A 20,537-nucleotide genomic window follows, 5' to 3' on the forward strand; every position below is an offset into this window, starting at 1 on the left:
TGAGTGCACATGTAGATGAAATATAAAACCTAAACTTATACCCTGCTGAAAACTAAAATTCTCGACCTGTAAGTAATGAGGAACCATTACAGTAATGAAGAGACATGGTTTTACCCAAGACAACATCCTTATTAGATCTGTGTTTTAGAAAGATAATAATTGACAGTGTGGAAGGTGAAATGATAAAAGGAGAGGCAAAACAGCCAGTTCATTTAGTTGCTATGAATGAGAGATGCTGAGGATTGAATTAGGGCAGAAGCAGTGGAGATAGAAAGAGATGGATTCAAGAGATATTTAGGAGGTGGATTTTTACTGAATTAAATATAGGTTGTGGAAGAGAGGGAGGGGATGCCACTTGATTGCCAAGTAGGGTGGTGGGTAGGGAAATGAAAATAGGGAATACAAGTGGGTAGAGTTGAGGAAGGATAGAGCTGAGTTCTGCCTTGGACATGCTGAGCTCAAGGCATTGACTGAATATCTAGGTGAAGATGCTCAGGAGTCAGTAGTTTCATTATTGCTTGATTGCCAACTCAACCTGTCTATTCATCTTCTCCGTTAGACTATCTCTCCATCATAGCAAGAAAATAAAATAGTTTCTTGAAACTTAATTATCCCGTGTTGTCCTCTGTGGGCACAAATAGGAGGATCTTTTTCTCTGTTCTCACTCCCAGAGCTTCATCTATGTTCAGACCTCCTCTCCAGCGAAGAGGATTGGCAGTCTGCTGCTCCCATGAAAGGGGCCAGGCTGGGAGGGCCTGGCAGTATCAGGGTCAGAGGCATATGTAAGTGTGTTCCGTGTATCCAAAGAGCCATAAGTAAAACATTTATGTAGTGGTTTTAAAGCATGTACACAAATTATCTGAAACTTTTCCTATGTATCTTTGAAGTTGAATCCTCCTCCCCTTGAATATAGACTGGCTTTAGTGACTAGCTTTCCAACAGATAGAGAGTGGCAGGGGTGATGCTGCAAGCCTACAGATGCTAAGTCATAAATGGTGATTCAGCTTTTACCAGCCTCCCTCCATCTCTCAGGACATTCACCTTGGGAGTCCCAAGCTAATATGTGAGAAGTTCAGTAACCCTATAACTGTCACGCTGGGGAGTCCATGGAGAGTCCACATAGACTTACAGAAGCTAAGATTCTGATCACCAATTCTGATGCGTCCGTTTTTTCCCCCCACACCACCAAGCAATTCTGTGATACTGGCTGGGTATACTACAATTGAACTCAGTTTTGACACTGTCTACCCAGGGATAACATCAGAGTCCACAGGGTAAAGGTTCAGTCCTCCAAGATTGCTTTCCTTCCCCCTTCAGATGTCAATCACCAGTCCAGGTTATCACTCGTGCTTCTGACCGATTGGTTGTAGATTAGAGATCCCAAAGAGTTTAACTCTTTGGGTTCAACTAATTAGCTAGAGCAGCACACAGAACTCAGAGAAACATCTTATTTACTAGACTACCAGTTTATCATAAAAGGATATAACAGCCAGATGGAAGAGATGTTTAGGACAAAGCATGTGGGGAGGAACTCAGAGTTTCTTTGCTCACTGGATGTGCTACTCTTCCCAAATTCATGTGTTCACCAATCCAGAAGTTCTCCAAACCCTGTCCTTTTGGAGTTTCATGGAGGCTTCATTACATAGGCATAATTGATTAACTTATTAGCTATTGGTGATTGAACTTAATCTTTAGCCCCTCTCCCCTCCTAGATGTTGGTGGTGGGACTGAAAATTCTCTCTCTCTAAACAAAGTTGGTTCCCCTAGCAACTGGTCTTCATCCTTAGATCCTTTACAAAAGTCACTTCATTAACATAATGAAAGACCTCTACATTACTTTCCTCATAGGAAATTCCAAGGGTTTTAGGAGCTCTGTGTCAGGAACGGGAAGAAGACCAAGTATATTTTTCTTACTATGAGTCATAATATCCTAGAAGCCCAATGCAGCCCTCTGTCTGAGTCTTTCAGCATCAACCACCAGACCTGTGAGGAAGACTGCAGATGGTTCCAACTCTTCGCCTTCGAAGTTTCCCAGCTAAGTGTTTTGTGGAAATAGAGCAGTTCTTGCTGAGCCCTGACCAAATTGCAGTTTCATGAGCGAAATTTTACTGTAATTTTAAACTACTAATTTGGGGGTGATAGCATTACATTTGATAATTGAACACTTTATGAAGCCATGATTCATCATAATCTAACCTAAAAAGTATTTTACTTATTGACATTGACACAGGGTCAACCTTTATTCATTTCATTCTCAAACTTTCAAAATGGTCGAAGATCTTCATCTATGACAACTCATTAAAATCTTGTCATCTCTCTATTTTGCAGCACCAGCAAACTCCTGGCCATCTTTCGTTCTTACACACCAGTCAACACTGTTTATCTATGCCGGCCTTTCCTCATCCCTTGGCCATCTTCAGCTCTTTTGAAATATTAGGCATGTTTACTTATAAAGGATCTAGCCCATATGAAATCAGACATAATAACTTATACTCACAGTCCACACTGAACAACATCTACAGTCTGTTCTCAGCAGAGGTGACAGAGTGATCCTTTTAAAACCTAAGTTAGATCTTGTCGCTTCTCTGCTCAGAGCTCTCCATTGGTTCCTGCTCTAACCTGGACTAAAACACAGACTTTCAAAAGGCCCTATTCTGTCCGGCCCCTGGTTACCTTCTAACCTCATGGCCTGAGTCTCTTGCCTTTTTCCCCAGCTTGTTGAGATTTAATTGACATACAACATTGTGTAAGTTTAAGGTGTACAACATGATGATTTGATACATGTATATTGCAAAATAAATAGCATAATAAGATTAATTAGCCTGACCATCACCTCACATAATTACCTCTGTGTGTGTATGTGTCTGTGGGTGTGGTGAAAATACTTAAGATTCACTCTCTTAGCAACTTCCAAGTATATAATACAGCATTGTTAACCATAATTACCAAGATATGCATTAGATCCCCAGAGTTTACTTACCTTGTAACTGGAAGTTTGTACCCTTTGAGCAACCATTTCCCCACCCTCCAACATCTGGCAGCCAGCAGTATGCTCTATTTTTATGAGTATTTTTTTTTTAGATTTCACATATAAAGGATATACAGTATCTGTCTTTCTGGACACAGATACACACAGAGAAGACCATATGAAGATAGGAAAGGAGAAAGAAGAAGAAACCAACCATGCTGACACCTTGATCTTGGACTTCTAGCCTCCAAAACTGAAAACTGTGAGGAAATAAATTGTTGTTGTTTGAGCCACGCAGTCCGAGGTACTTTATCATGGTAGCCTTAGCTAACTAACACAGGGGGAGGGCAAAGGGAGGGCTAAGGGTGCTTATGCATTAATAAATCCGACATAAGCAGAGAGAATACAGTGTGTGCTGCTGAGAACTGGCAGAGAGGAGCTCTCTTGAACCTCTGAGAAGATCCTCTCACGCTGTGTTTCGGGCTGGCAATTCTGTAGGGGCCACTATAAGAGAGTGAAGAGTGAGGTAAAATAAAGGAAAGAAGCCACTGAGTCCTCAGGAGAAATAAAGACTCTGTGTATGTGTGTGTGTGTAAAGTATTATGCTGACTTCATGTTACTGTAAGTCAAGCACATTTCATCCTTTTTTTTTAACATCTTCTTTGACTAGCTTTGAAAGGCCAGGTTGAAAGGAAAAAAATTAAATACATTGAGGCTTTTATAGTTGATAGGATTTTTGTCTTATTTAGAGTAGAATATAAGTTTAATGATTAGGTGACAGAAAAGCCTGATGTAGGTATCTGGCTCACAGTAAATGACAACTAGGTGTTTTTTCCCCCTATGATCAGGTACATATATATATATATATATATATATATATTCAGAACAAGATTACCTGCAATAGAGGATGTACAAGAATAATTAAGAAAGAATAATACATAATACATTGCCTTTACTTGGTTCCAATTATCTCAAGATTGTTAAACTCCTTATGAGTTGTAGTACTCATATCACACCCCAACTGGGTTGCAAAGTGGCCCTGCCCTCATCTATCAGGTGGTAGATCTGTAAGATTGGGGTCAAATGACTTAGACTAGGAGGCAAGATAGAGATTATCTTAAGAAGAAAATACATCATTATAAGCTCTGCAGATGTACTGTAAACTCACGTCTGAGCTGGGAGATTATTATCCATCTGACTGTGTGCTTGGGAAATGAACTGAGAAGGACAGATTTGTTTCCCCAAACAAGTCAGTGAGAGCCAACAAAGATGCAGGTATTAATATTCCACATAGAATGTGGTTTCTTGAGCATCTGGATTATTCCCAACTAGGACAGGTGCTTTGATATAATACATCAATTTGAAGTAGGGGGCAGCTGGTAAAGACAGGCATTATTATTTTTAAATCTGAATGGCTAAAGAGTCTTATCTTAGTTTGGGCTGGGTGGCTTAAACAATAATTTATTTCTCACAGTTTTAGAGACCAGAAGTCCAAGATCAAGGTGCTGGTATGATCAGGTTCTGGGAGAGACCCTCTTCCTGGTTTATAAGCAGCCACTTTTCCATTGTATCCTCATACGGCACGGAGAGGGAGAGCTTTGGTCTCTTACTCTAGGGACACTAGGCTCCATCTTCATGACCTCATTACTTCCCAAGGGCCTCATCTGTAAATGCTATCACATTGGAGACTGAATTTTGGGAGAACACAAAGATTTAGTCCATAGCAAGTCTTCACTAACTGAGGCAACTGATAAAGTGTATATCCTGTCAATCACCTACTAAATGGAAATCTATAGATCCTTTACTCTGTCTCTGAGGCCATTCATAAGTATTGATGGTTGACTGTCCATCTCTCCTTCATGGGAGGGATCACGAATTAAAGGTGGATATGACAGCATTCTGATTCCTTAAGCATTGAACTTTAATTTGGGGAAAGGGCATAGACACCCAAGAAAAGCATTCTGTTCCCTTTCCCTTTACTCTCCTTTTTTCTTCCTCCTCCTCCAACTTCATCTCCACCTTTTTCCTTTGAAGCTATCAAAGATTACAAGGTGCATTTAGCTTAATCATCCAGACTCAACATTACTCATCCAGTTAACAGAGATTGATCAGAGGTGTTCTCTTTTTCTTTCTAGGCCATTTCCAGTAACACAACCTCTTGCACCCCACTGACTGACAAACCCAAAGCGACCAAAGAAATCCACCAGAGTCTTACCTTTGTATTTATAGCTTGCTTCAGAATTGATGTTGGATCCTGTGCTCATCTCTGTCTCTTCCTGGAAGCCAGTTCTTTTACAAGAATGCAACCGCAAAAAAGTAGCTGGAAGGAAAGAACATTTTGGAAGGGTTAGATGTACACATATACCTGAAAGAAGCACGAGATGGGAATAAATCTGGCTGCTGTTTTGGCCCAACATCTAGACGTTGTCTTACTCTGACTGTTTTAGTTACTAGAGAGTGGGAACTACGTATTTTCTTAGAAGGAGCCTGAGCTGGCAGCACACTCTTCTCCTAATAACACAGTTCCTTCTGGGGAATTGGGGGTGAGTCGCCTGCCAGTGATCTTCGCTGGGCAGTGGAAAGCATAGCTGACAGTTACTTCAGAGTACTACTCTGAGAACAGACCCCCTGATGAGTCTGTTTAAGAGCATTAGGAGAAAGGAAGAGAAACTAATGTCTATCAAACTTTCACATCCAGACTCTGTGCAAGGTTTTTTCACATGAATTACCTTATCTTTGTAGTAATTCCTAAAACTACACATTTTTAGATTGAATCATATTGTGCATTTTATGTAGGTCAAAAATGGTTGATGATTGGCTTTTCACACACTTCAACCTAATATTATCCTCATTTTTTAATCATAAAAACACACCACACACACTTGTTCTGTTCCCTGTCTACTCTCCTGGATTCCCCTCCAAGCTTCCCACTTTACAGCATAAAGGAATTATTCTCAAACTTCAAAGTAAGGCTTATTAGAAAATAGATTGCTGGTTTCTAACCTCAGAGTCTCTGATTCAGTATTGAATTGATTCAGATATTGAATTTCTAACAAATAACCAGGCGATACTGCTGCTTCTGGCCCAGGATCACACCTTGGGAACCACTGGTATAGAGGAATGACATCCTCGAAGATAAACCTTCAAGATTTACTTTTTTCCCCTCTTTGGCCTCCAAAACAACATTTAAAATCTAGATTTTATTTAAAAATATTTTCTAAAACTGATTTTTTTTCACTTAGCCTCACTTTATGTGTCTTTGTATATAATGCATAAAACAGAATCTGTATCACCTTAGTTTTTAAAAGACTACAACATTTTTCCATGTGTATGAACATAATTCCAGAAAAACTATTTTATAGATTAAGTGATACTAAAAGTCTAAAATTTAAAGTGCTGGAGGCTAAGAGAAGGGTGAAAGAATAAAGAACATTTGGTGGGTGGGTGAGACAATGCAGTAGAGATTCATACACCGTGTTTGAGTTTATTCTGGACATTATCCCTTCAAGTCCTTTCTGCTACTGAATTTCATGAGCCAAAAAACACTGAGAAAAACCAGCCAGGAATGATTCCCTCTCTTTAAAGATAAGGAAACAGACTCCGAAGAGTAAAATGATTTTCCCATCAACGCTGGTCCGTGGAATAACCCAGGAGATGTTAAAAGATGAACAGAGGTATATTAAAAATGTTAAGTTTATGTGAGCAAAAACTGATTCCAGTCCGGCAGCACCAGAAGCAAGAAAGGAAGTCATTCAATTGGCTGTAGCGTAAAGCCTGGTTGGCTGTTTGTGACTGCTTGTCCTTAGCATTTTGATTTCATAACCTTGAGGCACTTGCAGGCTTGGATTTTGGTTTGCTTACATAAGCTACTAAGGCAGTAGAGTCACCTCAGCCTGATGACCTCCTTGTTTAATTTAACAGGAGTCAGGGCAAACGTCAGAGTTGGTGCCAGAGGGGGAACAGTGCATAGGAGACGGGGACACGACGTCTAATTTGGGCTAGGATAGAGGAGGAAATCCTATTCCTCTAACTTCCTCTCACTTGCACTTGTATTCAGATACATTAGGAATAAATATAAAAGTTCCTTTAATCTTGAGTCACCAAAAATACTCTAGAATCTTGGCATGCACAATCCAGGTAGTCATCAGATGTTCTGTCTATTTACTACTAAACACGTGGGTATTCAGAAACACCACTATTTTTGTTAGAAGCTCAGACAGTATCTTCCTCGCTGTGTGCTCCTCTGGTCTCTCCCAAGGACTTGAGAAAGCTGTTTTTCTTTCTTTGTGTCCCTGTGTCCTTGTACTTAACTCTCCTTCTCTTTCTTCCTTTATCTCATCCGTTTTCTTTGTTCCTGCTTTTATCACACCAACTTTTTTTCTACCTAATTTGCCTTAACCCACCCAGCTCCATTCCCTGTGTATTTTCCACTTCAATGAATGTCTAATGTTTCTTCTTTGATCAGGACTTTCCCTAAAGGTTTTAGTGGGTTTTGCCCTAAATGGGAGGTGGTGGTAACTGGTTTTGCTCATCCTAACAAACAACGTAGAAATGCCAAAGGGATACTAATACCACTTAGCCTTTACAAAGGACAAAGAAGCTGGAGAAATTTATTGGTAAGCAATTACATATTCTTTAAAATATGTAGTAAACCCTCTGGTCCCTCTTCTTAGTAGAATTGCCCTGAACAGCCTGGACAAGTTACCTTATGTCTATGAATTTTGGCTTCCTCACCTATGAAAAGATGATAATAATATCTTCTCACACAGCTGTTACGAGGATAAAATAAAAAGGGTGCTTCATCTATCTACTATTATTCTCCTCCAAACTATCAGAATAGCATTAGTCCATTCACACATTCATTCAAGGATGTGTGCTACTCACTATAAACAGAACCGTGAACAAGATTGGTCTTTGACTTCATGGAACTTACAGTCTATCAGAAGAGATAGATGAAAACAAATAATAGTAAAAATAATAAACCATAATGAGGACAACAAAGGCAAATACATTGTGCAACATGTGCAGTGGAGAAAAAGGACATTGTATCAGGAAAGTGTATAGTGGGGGGACCTGATCTGGTCTGCAGGAGTGGGTGGGCAAGCATGAGTTCTCCACTGGAGTGACATTTAAGTTCAGGTCCAAAAGATGAATGTGGGATTGACTAATTTGTAAACGGAGAAGGGAGAGTTCCAGACAGAGGGAATCGCATGTTCAAAGGCCTACAAGGTGCCAGAAAGAACTCGGTACATTTCAAGGAATTCATGAAAGGCCCATATGTTAGAAAGCCATGGGGAGAGGGTCATGAGATGAAGCTGCAGAAGTCGGTGGGAGCAGAACTGCCAGCTCTTTGGGACCACAGTAAGGGTTATTTTCCTTTCTCCCAAAAGCACTTGGTAGACTTTGAAAGGATGTAAGCTGGGAAATAATATAGTCAGATTTTCCTCTTGAATCTGCTGGGTTAGAATAAATTGGGGAAATGCAGGAATGGAAGAGGGATATCTGTTAGGCTTCCATGGTTGTCTAGATGAGATATAATGCTTGACTACAGAAGTGGGAGGGAACGGGAATGGAGCTTTGAGATACTTAATAGACGGACTTAGGCTTTGTGGATCAAGTAAGCATAAGCTGTGAAGATGAGGCTGATCAATATGATTTCCAGTTTTCTGGTTCTGCTGGTGCCATTTACTCTTAGAAGGAACACATTTGCAGGGGAGGCTCATTTGTTCTGGCTTGGATATACTGACTTTGAGATGCCTGTAAAACATCCACACAAAAATGTCTGATGAGCAAATGGTTCAGTACACAGATCTGAACTGGACAAAAAGTATGAGAGTTAATGTTTTTTCGAGGATACTGAAACATAGGAGTAAACGAGATAAGGAGGGGGAGAAATACACAACAGCAAACCAGCTAGACAAAAATGATAGTGTATCCAGACGATAGTTACTGTATGAATGAGGAGAAGGGGTGAAGGGGGGGTTGTGTAAGTAGACAGGGTGGAGGGTGGATGTGTCTTTGTTGGCAGAAGCCATTTTTCCTTTAAAGTTGTAGTTTCCAAGCTCACTAGAGTCCCTTGGGTAGCTTATTTAGGGTGGAATTTAAAAACTCAGCCTTGAAGGACCCAGACCTTGGGCACTGTTAGTCCTCAGATAAATTGGGGAGAGGGAAATATAATCCTTTCATATTCCCCTTTCCTGTCATTATTTATACATATCACATAAATGTTTGTGTATCTTTAAAACACATTTTCTATAGTGAATTTAACACTAGATTTAAAAACAGGAAAAAAGTACTTTAAAATGTAGCCAACAATTGCTGTTTAGATATAGAAAATTAAACATTTTTCTGTTGATTACCATGGAAAAAAAGCATTGGTTAGATAATCATTCAGGTTTGAATCTCACTGAAAACATTTGTATATTAGAGAATTCCACTCTGATACCTCATGAATATTTAATTACAATCTTCATGCTTTTTATATTATGGTCTTGTCTGTGTCTCAAGATAATAAAGAACAATAGTAAATGTAAAAACCTACCTATACACCCACCCATCTATCCACCCAACCAGGGCACTATAATGTAGCAGTTAACAGCATGGCTCCTGAGATTAGTTTATCTGGGTTCAAATCCCAACTCCGCCACTCACAGACCCTGTGTGCTTGGGAAGATCACTTAAACTCTCTATACTTCAGTTTCCACATTATAAAATGGATACAATAGTAATTTATATCTCATACAATTTTGTGAGAATTAAATGAGCTAATATATGTAAAGCAATTATGATGTAGCCTGGATTATACTAAGTGGTTTATATTTTACCAGTACAGATAATGACCCAGGCCTAGACCACAGGGTTCTACAAGGAGTTTACAGTCTAGTGGGAAGTTGAGATAAGGAGATACTGTAATGGGGGCAGGACAAGCCTGATGAAGTCACAAAGGAGGGGGAGCAAAGGGATTCTGTAACAACTTTTGGCATACAACTCATTCACAATCACAAAAACACTTATTTTGTGCTTTGCAATTTTCAAAGTGATTATGCATATCTTAATTTACTTGAATCTTTTATCAGCCTTGTGAATTCAATATTTTGGAGAACATTTCCTGGGTTAATTGTAGGAGAAGAGTCTCATAAAAATAAGATACATTTTATAATCTCAAATCATAAAGTTTAGTGGAGTGTTTGGTCCCAGATTTACATAAATGGAAGTTGAAGTTTAGAATTAAAGGACTGGCCAAAGTCACACAGCTGATGATACAAGAATGATAACAACCCCAGTCTAAAAACCATACAATCAATTATGTATGGTTTTTAGTCTGTTCATTACATATATGGTTCTAAAACTAGATGAAATCATACACTAACGGGCACAGAACCCCTGAGGTCCTTTCCTGACAGTAATATTAAAAAGTTGTATACTTGGGTTTTAGAAACTCAGACATACCAAGATTATGCAGAAAAAGAATAAACAAGGTTCTCTGAATGTTGTCTCTGGCTCTGCAATGCCAGAATACATTACCCACATCCTGGTAAAGTAAAAAAAAATCTTTCTGAGTCTCCTTATTCAGCAAGCTTCCTCAACTAGGATGCCAAAGCATTTCACAGGGACATAAAAAGAACAAAGGTGGGGCTATATCAGCCCTGGGGCAGGATGGCTGAAGTCACCCCTGAGTGCTTGGAGCCAAGGTTAATTGTCCAAATCCAAAGGCAAGCTCAGGTGATAGGCAGCGGGGCAGGCTGGGGTTAGTCACAGAACAGGCTGGGTGCTGGAGAATTAGAAATTTACTGTCATGAGAGAGGCTCAGTTCAAGAGCACCCAAAGTCAAAGAGTCAGAGTCAAGATAAGGCCACAGGGAATGGGAATATAAAAAGTGGGTGAAGGATCAGGAGGGCAACACAGAAGGACAGATCCATATCAGGGTAACTCGATCCCTGAATAGGCTTCCTGTTCCAACTTCTGAGGCTTTCTTCAACAATAGTTTGGCAGAGTCTGTCACAGCCAAGTTAGTCTAGACTGTACAGGTGAGAACCAGCAAAGGTTCACTGGCTGAAATGAGGCAGGAGTTAGCCTAGTGCTCATGAGTCAATTACAGGGAGATTTAGAATGGTAACAAAGGCACACAGGAGGCCAGCCTCAGAAGCATGTGTATACTGTTGAAGATTTGTACTTGGCCAAAACATCATGTTCTACTTCAAAGGAAAAACCCTTAAAAGGTGTTCATTTTCCAAAACGGTTCAGAGTAGATGACTAGTAAGTGGCTTTCAGTGAGGGGAAGGGGAGAAGAAGCCAAACTAATACCCTTTTCAGTGAATCAGAAACATATACATCACACTGTCTTTGAAAAGCGTATAGATCTTGTCAACGAAAAATTAATCAGTTGACCTAATAAATAAATTGAAAATTTTATTTGAGTCTATTTGAGGATTATAACCTGGGAAGAGCCCCTCAGAAAGCTCTGAGACCTGTTTCACCAGTTAGAAATCAGAGCACAGTTTTAAAAGTTTTCTGAGATGGGGGCCATACATCAAATAACATCTAATTGACAGTTTCCATAATCCACACCTAAGCATCATCCTGGTGGGTCATGTGACCCCTTACAAACTCAAGAAGGAAAGTTATCTTTTAAGGAGCTGTCTTGTTGATGCTGGGAGAATGCTGCTCTTTAAGGCTGAGCAGGTATTCCTGCTGATGGGGGAGGTCTGGTCCATGTGTAATGTAGATACACTATGCACAGTGTGGGGAGAGAGGAGGTCAAAGGGCAGAGAAGAATTTTTTTATGTTTAAATTTTCCCTTGTCTTGTCATAAAATATGAATTTTATTTCACAGCCTGAAAATAAAAAGGCCAAAGCCTTTTAAAATCTTTTGAAAAACCCTAATATTTGGATTTTCATACCACTTCCCCAACTGGAAATTGGTTTGAGATGTTGGAATAAAAATTGATTTGAGATTATTACCCCGAATTAAGAAAGATCTAAGAATGATGGGAACCCTTATATGATGCTTCAAGATGTGCCCAGCCACTCTTCTGAGCACCAAATATGTGCTCATTTAATTCTTTCAGCAACCCTACCAGTCCTATTATTATCATTATTTTACCTTTGAAGTAATTGAAGTATAGAGAAATTAAGAGACACACCCAAGATCACACAGCCTGAAGTTCATAGAATCCTGCAAAAGATGGATGTGGTAAAATATAATCCCATTTGTCCTCTTCTTTCTCTGCAGTCATGGGGCCAGGAGCATTTTGGGGGACCGTAATTCCAAATCTGTGCTTCAATGTAGCTAAGAGACTCTATTTTCTGTCCTGTGGTTAGCCTGAAATATGGGCATACTTCATGGGTAAAACAGTGATGACTGTGCTGAGCAGTGAAATACTGTAAAACCTCTTAAGCTTTAGTGTCACAAATGCACAGATATATGTGTCAGGTAGAATAACCTCTGCTATTATTGTGCCCCATACTTTCTTCCCACTGTTACTGGGTTAGCATAAGGGTTGGAGTCATATTGCTGGGGTTAATTCCTAGCCAAACTTACTATTTACGCAATTTGGAAAGTTATTTATCCTACAAGGAACTGGTATTTCCTTTTCTCCACAGTGGGCATAATAATAGTCTCTACCTTACAGGCTTGTCAGGGGACTTAGATATGATGTGTACTAAATACTTTGTACAAACAAGATCGGGCGCGTTCCGGGTGGTATGGCCATCTAAATGCTCTGTACAGGATGCGGCACTTGGTAGGTGCTCAGTACACGCTAGTTATTGTGGTTGGTTTTTATTACTCTGAAGACAAAACCAGAGGAAATCTGGAGGGAAGGATCTTTTTTATCTCTGGCTCTCCCTCCTCCCTCTTTTAAAAATTCCACGCATGATGCAGTTAGCATTTAGACATTGTTAGGATGGGAAAGGTCAATGTAACCTTATTTTCCTGTTTTGCCCATTTAAAAAAGTGACAGTTTCTTACTGGATTAATGGGACTGCTGATCCAGGAGAGAAGGAGAGAAGAGGTGATGGATAGAAAGGACACGCAAGAGGTAGGTATGGTGATTCACACCATTGAGCTAAGATATCAGGGTTGGGTGGTGGGATGGTGGGGGGGGGGTTCTGACTAAGAAAAGAGTAGGGAAGCAGTGATAGTAATCACTTGTTATAGGAACCTAGAGGAGCTGGCGGGATGTTGGGGATGGAATATGATGCTGGATAATTTTATAGGTAACAACATCTACATTGTAAGCACATAGTTTTGGGAACCATACTTCCTGACCAGAGTTTAACAGTGACTCATTTTTATACTGAATTCATGATGTAACACATATTTTAATATGTTTTCATGAGTTCTCCACAGGTAGTTAATTTTGTGGAATAGTATTAATTGGCATATTTCCTTCATCTTACCACTATTGGCAACATCAAGAAAATAGAAAAAGTACATTAAGGCATTTACTAGAAAATACTATGTTAAAAAAAAAAACTTACCTATATACCAGTAATATCTCATTAGAAAATATAATACAAAAAGAAAGATCTCATTTAAAAATTGAAATAATGTTAAAAAGTCTCCGTAAGACTTTTGGGGAGAGAATTGCAAACCTTTTGTGAAAGATACAAAAACAAACAAACAAACAAACAAAAAAACCACCAAATAAATAGGTTTGACCATTGAAGGATGGAGAAATACTCAATGTTTTTCAATGTCAATTCTCCTCCATATAATCTACATATTCAATGTAAACCTAGTCAAAATATAAAAAAGATTAAAAAATGGAATTCAACAGGATGACTCTACAAATTTTATGAGGGAAAATGTCCAAGAATAGCCAAGGCAATTTTAGAAAGGAAATACAGAGCAAGGACCTGCCAATAGCTCCCGATAGAAAAGAAAATAAAGTTGTATTCATTGAAACAATGCATTGTTGATGCAGGAATAGCCAAGTAGGTCAATGAAACAGAATAGAGGTTAGAAATAAAAGTGTGTTATATACAAATTTGGTATTTTATGGCTCTGGTGTTTAGATTAGAGTCGAAAGGATGGGTTATTCAATAAATCGGCCCTCCATTTGGAAAAAACCAGACTTCTATCTCAGTTGGATGAAAGACATAAATACTAAAACTATTTAACAAAAGAAAATTTTTTAGTGTAGGAAAGACATTCATGAAAGCAAAGATCACAAAGGAAAATACTGATAAATTCCATTAATCATAACTTATAAACTATGTACCACAATCAATAAAAAGTTAGAAAGTAGCTAGTAGATTGGAAGAAAATATATTTACCACACGTAACAGACTGAAGATTCATATTAGGAAGACATTCTTACAAGAGAAATAAATGACATAAAAAAAAAGGGGGGCCATCTTCCCTACTCCAGCTTTCCATTTATATAGTTGGTATTCAGCATGAAAGAATGATTTAATGAAAACATCTCTTTCAATATTTCTTTAAAATTAAAATTCAGAGAAAAATTACTTTTAAGTTATCAAACCAGCATATGTAAATTTCATGAGAGACTACTTTTTAATAATATAACTTAGAAATAATAGAATGCATATTTATAGTTTTTCCATTTGTGGAATTTAATTATGGTTCATATATGAGGGTTGGCGGTAAGTTCTATAAACAACCTTGAGTCTGAATTGGAGAATTAGGATGAGGGTTAGGGTCAACATTAGAGTGCCTTTTATCTTTCATTTCTTTTATTGTCTGGAGTTTCAGTAAAATGGATTTAAAACATGTATTTTAAATCTGCAATAGTTCAAATATTCAATGTCTGTTCTACATCAGAAGGGATATCAGACTATGTGCCCTGAGCTCTGGGTCAGAAAAATCTCATTATGATAGGTATGGAAATAAATACATTAACTAGATTTTCCCAAATTGCCTCTTCTCCGTGCATGAGAAAATGCACATTAACGCCCAGACACTCTTGCTGTATGCCCAATAACACTATGTTAAATGCAAGTCAAGACTATCAGCCTGTTTGCGCTCATGGTGGAGTCCCTATATTTTGGGTCAGGTTTGCCAGCCTGTGATCTGAAGGCCACTAAGGTGGAAGGACGGGACCTGATTTGCACACAACCTCCTATGTTCTCTCTTCTTTCTCCTTTATGTTTTTCCTCCTCTCTTTATCTTTTCCTTTTCTTTTTTTTTTTCTTAAATTGACTTTATTTTTAGAGCAGTTTTAGGTTCATAGCAAAATTGAGTGGAAGGTCCAGAGATTTCCCATATACTCCCTATCTCAACACATGCGTAGTCTCCCCTGTCATCTCCCACTGGAGTGGTCCATTTGTTACAATCAATGAACCTATATTGACACATCATAATCACTCAAAGTCCATAGTTTACATGGGGGTTCACTCTTGCTGTTGTACAGTCTATGGCTTGTTTCCTTTTAAAAAGTTCTCTCTTGCTTTATGCCTTATACCTGATGGCTGAAAGCTTGGCAGACCCTGGCCCTTATCTGTGTCGGGTGCCCAGGGTCACAGACTTCTTACAAGGCCGTCATGCTCATGTATGATCCCATTCTGACCCTCTTGGGAGGTCCCTCATGGGAAATACTTGTATTTTGCCACTGCTATCCCCTGAGTGCAGCTTCTCAACACCTTGAATTATGGAAACTCTAAGAAACATATTCACTTATTCCTTAAATATCTATTGACAATTGGGGGCTGAGGATATAATAGAAAAACAACAGAGTCCTTGACCAAATAGAGAACATCCTAGTGTGCAGCCTGCTAAGTAAACAAGCAATTAACACTGCAGAATGATCAGCACTAGAGGGTCCTTAGTGGTCCCTGCTGGCTCAACCCATTTGGAAAATAACTGCAAAATTAATAAAACACTAGCATATTATTAATCAACTATACAATTAAAAAATAAAACAAAGCACAACAATGAGTGCCAATGCCATGGTCCACACAAGGGGGATTTGGAGGCCAAGGTGACCTGTCTAAATGTCAGCATAACCATAACTGAGTACAGTCACCTTCTGCATCAGCCAGGTATTACAAGTTCACTAATAAGGAGCTTCTTAGGAATTAGAGTTTTTCCCCAGGAGAACATGATGGAAAAGCATCTATGATCAGAATAAGTGGTTTCAGGAACACCCACATAGTAAGCCTGTGTGTGTCTAAGTGTGTGTGTGTGTGTGTGTGTGCAGGCAGGGAGCTTAAAGGGAACAGCAGTGATTACAAGTATGGGTATGGTACATCCATATATTCAAGCTTTTTCTAGGACAGTCTTAATTTTATTATTTTCTAATAAAATTATTTAATTCTCAATAAATGTACTTATATAACATACATATCTCTCTATAAAACTGCATTTGCCAATTTACAAAGATTTTAATCAGTTTACTTGTTTTGCCTTTTAACTCAGGAAATACCATAACTGTGCTATGGCTACTGTCATCTAAGAGCAGATAATGTTCCATCTCAGGAGGGTTGGGCACCCCCATAAAATGAAACCTTTGTTCTGGGATCTGGCAGTTTTTCAGCAGAGGTAGCCTACTGCAGCTGCAGTTTCGTCTCCCACTCTTTGTGTCAGAGCGTGGACCACCCCAGGAGCCCCAACCCAGTGCTCCATCTTTCTCTGAGATAGCTTTGCCCCATCTTCTCTCAAGTCACCCTCCTTTTATTTCTCCCTTTTCCGGGCAAAGTGTGGGAGTAAGAAATTAGAAAATGCACCATTTTTCCAGAGGCTGAGTGGTGACTAGGGGATGTTTTTGTTTAAACCTCACTAATCTATTCCAAACAGGTGGCTTGAGGCTTTCTCTCCCACATCCCTATCCAACCCTCAACCCTGTCCTGCTCTAGTTTGTGTTTATTGTCACAAATTGTCTGGCTTCTTTCTCTTCTTTCCCCCATTTAAAAAGATATCCACATCCCCAAAAGAAAGGACCTGAGAAAGCCCTATGGTAGGTGTAGAGGGTGCTGATAAGTCTTGAAAGGTCTTATTTGAGACAGACCCGAAAACAGGGTAGTCACAATCTGGGGGAGATTTGCAATAGTGAGAAGACTGAAATCTGGAGAGAGGGAGAAGAGTGACAGCAACAGGGAGACAGATGATCTGAGGGCAGCTACACAAGCTGTTCACGCCTGCGGGATGGACGGGGAAAGATGGCTGGGGGTTCAATATTGATTTTCAAGTCAGTGCAATGACTCTTCTGCAGAGAATAAGGAGCATGATGAAGAAACAAAGGTCAAAGTTGTTCCCTAGAGACAAACTGAGAAGAAAACCATCCATCCTCTTTGGCTATAATCATTTCCAGAAGTTTTGTCTTTTCTTTTTTTTTTTCTTTTCCTTTTCTTTTCTCAACCAATCTACAACAAACTAACCCATGAAGGCATAATTTCATTGTGTGCCTCCATTTGTCATTATATTCTGGAGTGCCAAGAGGAAGGCTTGGTGACTCCCCCCCAAATTTGGATTGTCTGCTCAATCAGGGAGCACATTTCTTTTCATGTCACTGATGAACTGACAAAGGGCATTTTCTGGTTTATAGGCTGCCTGTGTCAAGGAAATGAGGGTGGTCGCTTATGATTTAGAGCTGAGTCTGGAAACTGCGGTAACCAGGCTGACACTTTCCCCACAAGCTGGGCCCTTCAAGAGGGCTAGGAAGAAGAGCTGCTGGAGCTCATCCTGGAGAGAGAGGGTACCTCCCAGGAGGGTCCTAGCAGAATGGAGAAAAGTCATTCTACTTTTCTTCCTAACCACAGCTTTAGCTGTTTTGGTCTCCTCTCCTCTCATTTTGCCACCTCCTTCCCTTGGTGACACAGCATTGATGAAAGGTAACAGAAGGAAGGATTACACAGAAAGCAAAGAGACCCAGCACATATCTTACTGTGTGTAATCCTCAAAACAATGCTGGTGGGGTATTACACCTTTCCCCCATTGTCTTGATAAGGAAACTAAGCTCAGAGAGTTAAGTGATGGACCCGGGGTCACTCAGCCAGCAGGGAGCAGAGGCAGCATAATAACCCAAGTATCTCACTTCCAGTCCAGAGTTTTCCAGTATATTGCCATACAACTCTTGCATGTGACTTTACAAATTTCTTGGCAATCTAGACCATATCGGTTTGTATGCTCCTTGTATTTCAGATAGCTCCCAAGAAAATTTCAAAAAACAAGAAAAACTTATAAGGGTAAAAGAACTAAGCTTACAGAATCCCATACATTCACTATTCTTATCACCAAACAGCAAATAAAGACATAGGAGCTTGTCATTCACGTAGGTCAAATCACAAACTGCGGTCAAAATTTAAAAGAAAAAGAAAGGAATGGAAAAGAGAAGATACAAGTCAAGAAGGGGTGGGATGGGGTGGCGAGATTATGGAAATTTGAGAATTCTGGTTCTGGAACCTGATTACCTGGGTTTTAAACCCAGCCTCATTGCTTTCTAACTATGTGGCCTTAGGCAAGTTGGCTCATGTCTATAAGTCTCAGTGTTTTCATCTGTAAACTGATGGTAACAGTAGTATTTACATCGTGGGTATTAGATGAGATAACCCTTGCAGACGTAAGCGGACTCTGTATAAATGATAGCTATAATGATTTTTATACAAAGGAGCAGGCAGGCTCTGGTGTGAAAAGCCTGAATCCCTCTTCTCCATCTGGGGTGCATTCGCGGTCTTACAAGCAAGTTCTAACGACTTCCTTTCTGGAAGGGGAGAAAGTCATAGAAGGAATTTCTTGGCCTTTAATGGAAATAGGAAAAAATGTCAAATGGACATATGTCCAATTTGCTTCCTGCAAAACAGGCGATGCCCTGGGATGGAGGAAAGATAGTAGAAAGATAAAAAGAAAGTTCTTTCGTCATCCCACCCCTCTCTCCATTCACCATAGCTCCATGAGGAGAAAGGAGGTTTCTGGCTGCCACTGTGACCACAGGATCCTCTGGAGCCCAACAGTTGCAGCCTGCGGATCCCAAACGGTCCTCCCTTTGCCTCCGGTTGTGTGAGCGAAGTCCCGGCCATCTGTGGCTCGCCTGCTGGCCGGGGTCTATTTTGCCCTCAGCCTGGTGCAGGTTAACCTCGACGCCTAGGAGGCAGCTGCTGTTCAAGAGTCTGGGGAGGGCAGGGGTCCCCAAACAGCCTTCCTGTCCCAGGACCAGGAGGGTTTGAGAGGCAGGTCCGAGCTTAAGCCTGCCCTTCCATTGTCTGTCTGCTCGCCTGCGACATCTCTCGCCCCGCTAGGCAGCTGTGTGCCTGCTCTTGTGAAGAGGAAAAAGTGGAGCCTAAAAGCAAACTCCAAAGAATGATTTCTTCTTGTTCTTAAGATCAGCTGAATGCACCCCAGGAAGCTGATGAATTATTCATTAAGCCTAATGGGGCAGTCACAAGGGAGCATTGCTGAGATGCAATTAAGCGGTGCTTTAATTTGAGAAATATTTATCGGGATGTAGCGTATAACATTCATTCACATCTATGTGAAAAACAATTTTATGGTAAATAAAGAGAAGAAATACCAGAGTGGTTTGCAGAAAAGAAGCTGATTCTATGAGCAGATTTCCTTGGCGGCTGCCGCTGGCTCTTGCCCAGCATCCTGATGTACAAGATCGATTTTCAGCAGAACAGCAACAGGTAACGTTCGTCGAGGATTTGCTCTGGTCTAGAACTGTATTAAAGCACCGTTTGCACCTGTATCACTGAATATTTACCCTCACCCCAACGTCATGAAGCTGTCTGAATCTTTTCCACAAGACCTCCCACTGGTTCATTGCATTGTATTGATGGTATTATGCTGATTGGACCTCGTGAGGAGGAAGTAGCAGCTCTTCTAGCCATTTGGTAAGACACTTGTCTGCTAGGAGGTGGGAAATAACTCCCACAAAAATTCAGGGGTATCCCATCTCAAGGAAATTTCTGGGTTTACAGTGGTCTGAGCCACGTCAGGTTATCCCTTTTAAGGTTAAATTCTCCATTTCTACAACTGAAAAAGTGACTTATCACAGGCCTCTTTGGATTAACGCAGGCAAAGTATACCTCATATGCGTGTGCTCCATCAACTGAGAAAGCTGCTAGTTTTGAGCAGGACCCAGAACAAGGAAGGGTTCTCCAACTGGTCCAGACTACTGTGGGAGCTGCTCTGCCACTGTCTCCCCAGCTAGGACACAAATTCCATGATGTGTTTGTTCTCCACGGGAGAGATTTTCTATATTACCACTACTGTTTTCCTAGGACCTCAAACATTACCCAGCAAAAAGGAAACACTCAAAGAAAGTTACGTGTGGAGTAAATGAACACCCTTTGAGGTAGCTACTATTATTCTCATTTTAGTGATAGGGAGACAGAGATTTTGAGAAGTCAAGTTTACTCAAGATTGTGTAGAGTGAATGACAGAACCAGAAACCAAACTCAGTCTGGTTGGATTCAGTAGGACTCTGATGTTCCTCTGGGGAGCAAAGAGAAGCCCCCACATCTTCCTTGAGATCATTTATTTACTCAGCTCAGGCTCTGAGTCCATCTTTCCTGGCTCTTGTGTAGCTTCTGAGTAAAAGGCATAAACAGAGCAAAATCTGGGATTCTCCCCACAATCCATCTGCCCTGCAGAGGGTGCTCTAGGCAA

The 20,537-nt window shown here is 40.1% G+C and overlaps 1 long non-coding RNA gene across 2 annotated transcripts in view; it reads right to left on the reverse strand.

The window, feature by feature from the left end:
* Nucleotides 1–5,107: 5,107 nt before the first annotated feature.
* Nucleotides 5,108–20,537, reverse strand: part of LOC140700219 (uncharacterized) — a 390,592-nt gene continuing 375,162 nt past the window's right edge. For both annotated transcript variants that reach the window (XR_012078551.1, XR_012078550.1), the window contains one exon: nt 5,108–5,288. This is a non-coding gene — a long non-coding RNA (uncharacterized lncRNA). The remainder of the gene's footprint in view (nt 5,289–20,537) is intronic.

This window comes from Vicugna pacos, chromosome 12, assembly GCF_048564905.1.
Source record: "Vicugna pacos chromosome 12, VicPac4, whole genome shotgun sequence".
Classification (NCBI taxonomy): Eukaryota; Metazoa; Chordata; class Mammalia; order Artiodactyla; family Camelidae; genus Vicugna; species Vicugna pacos.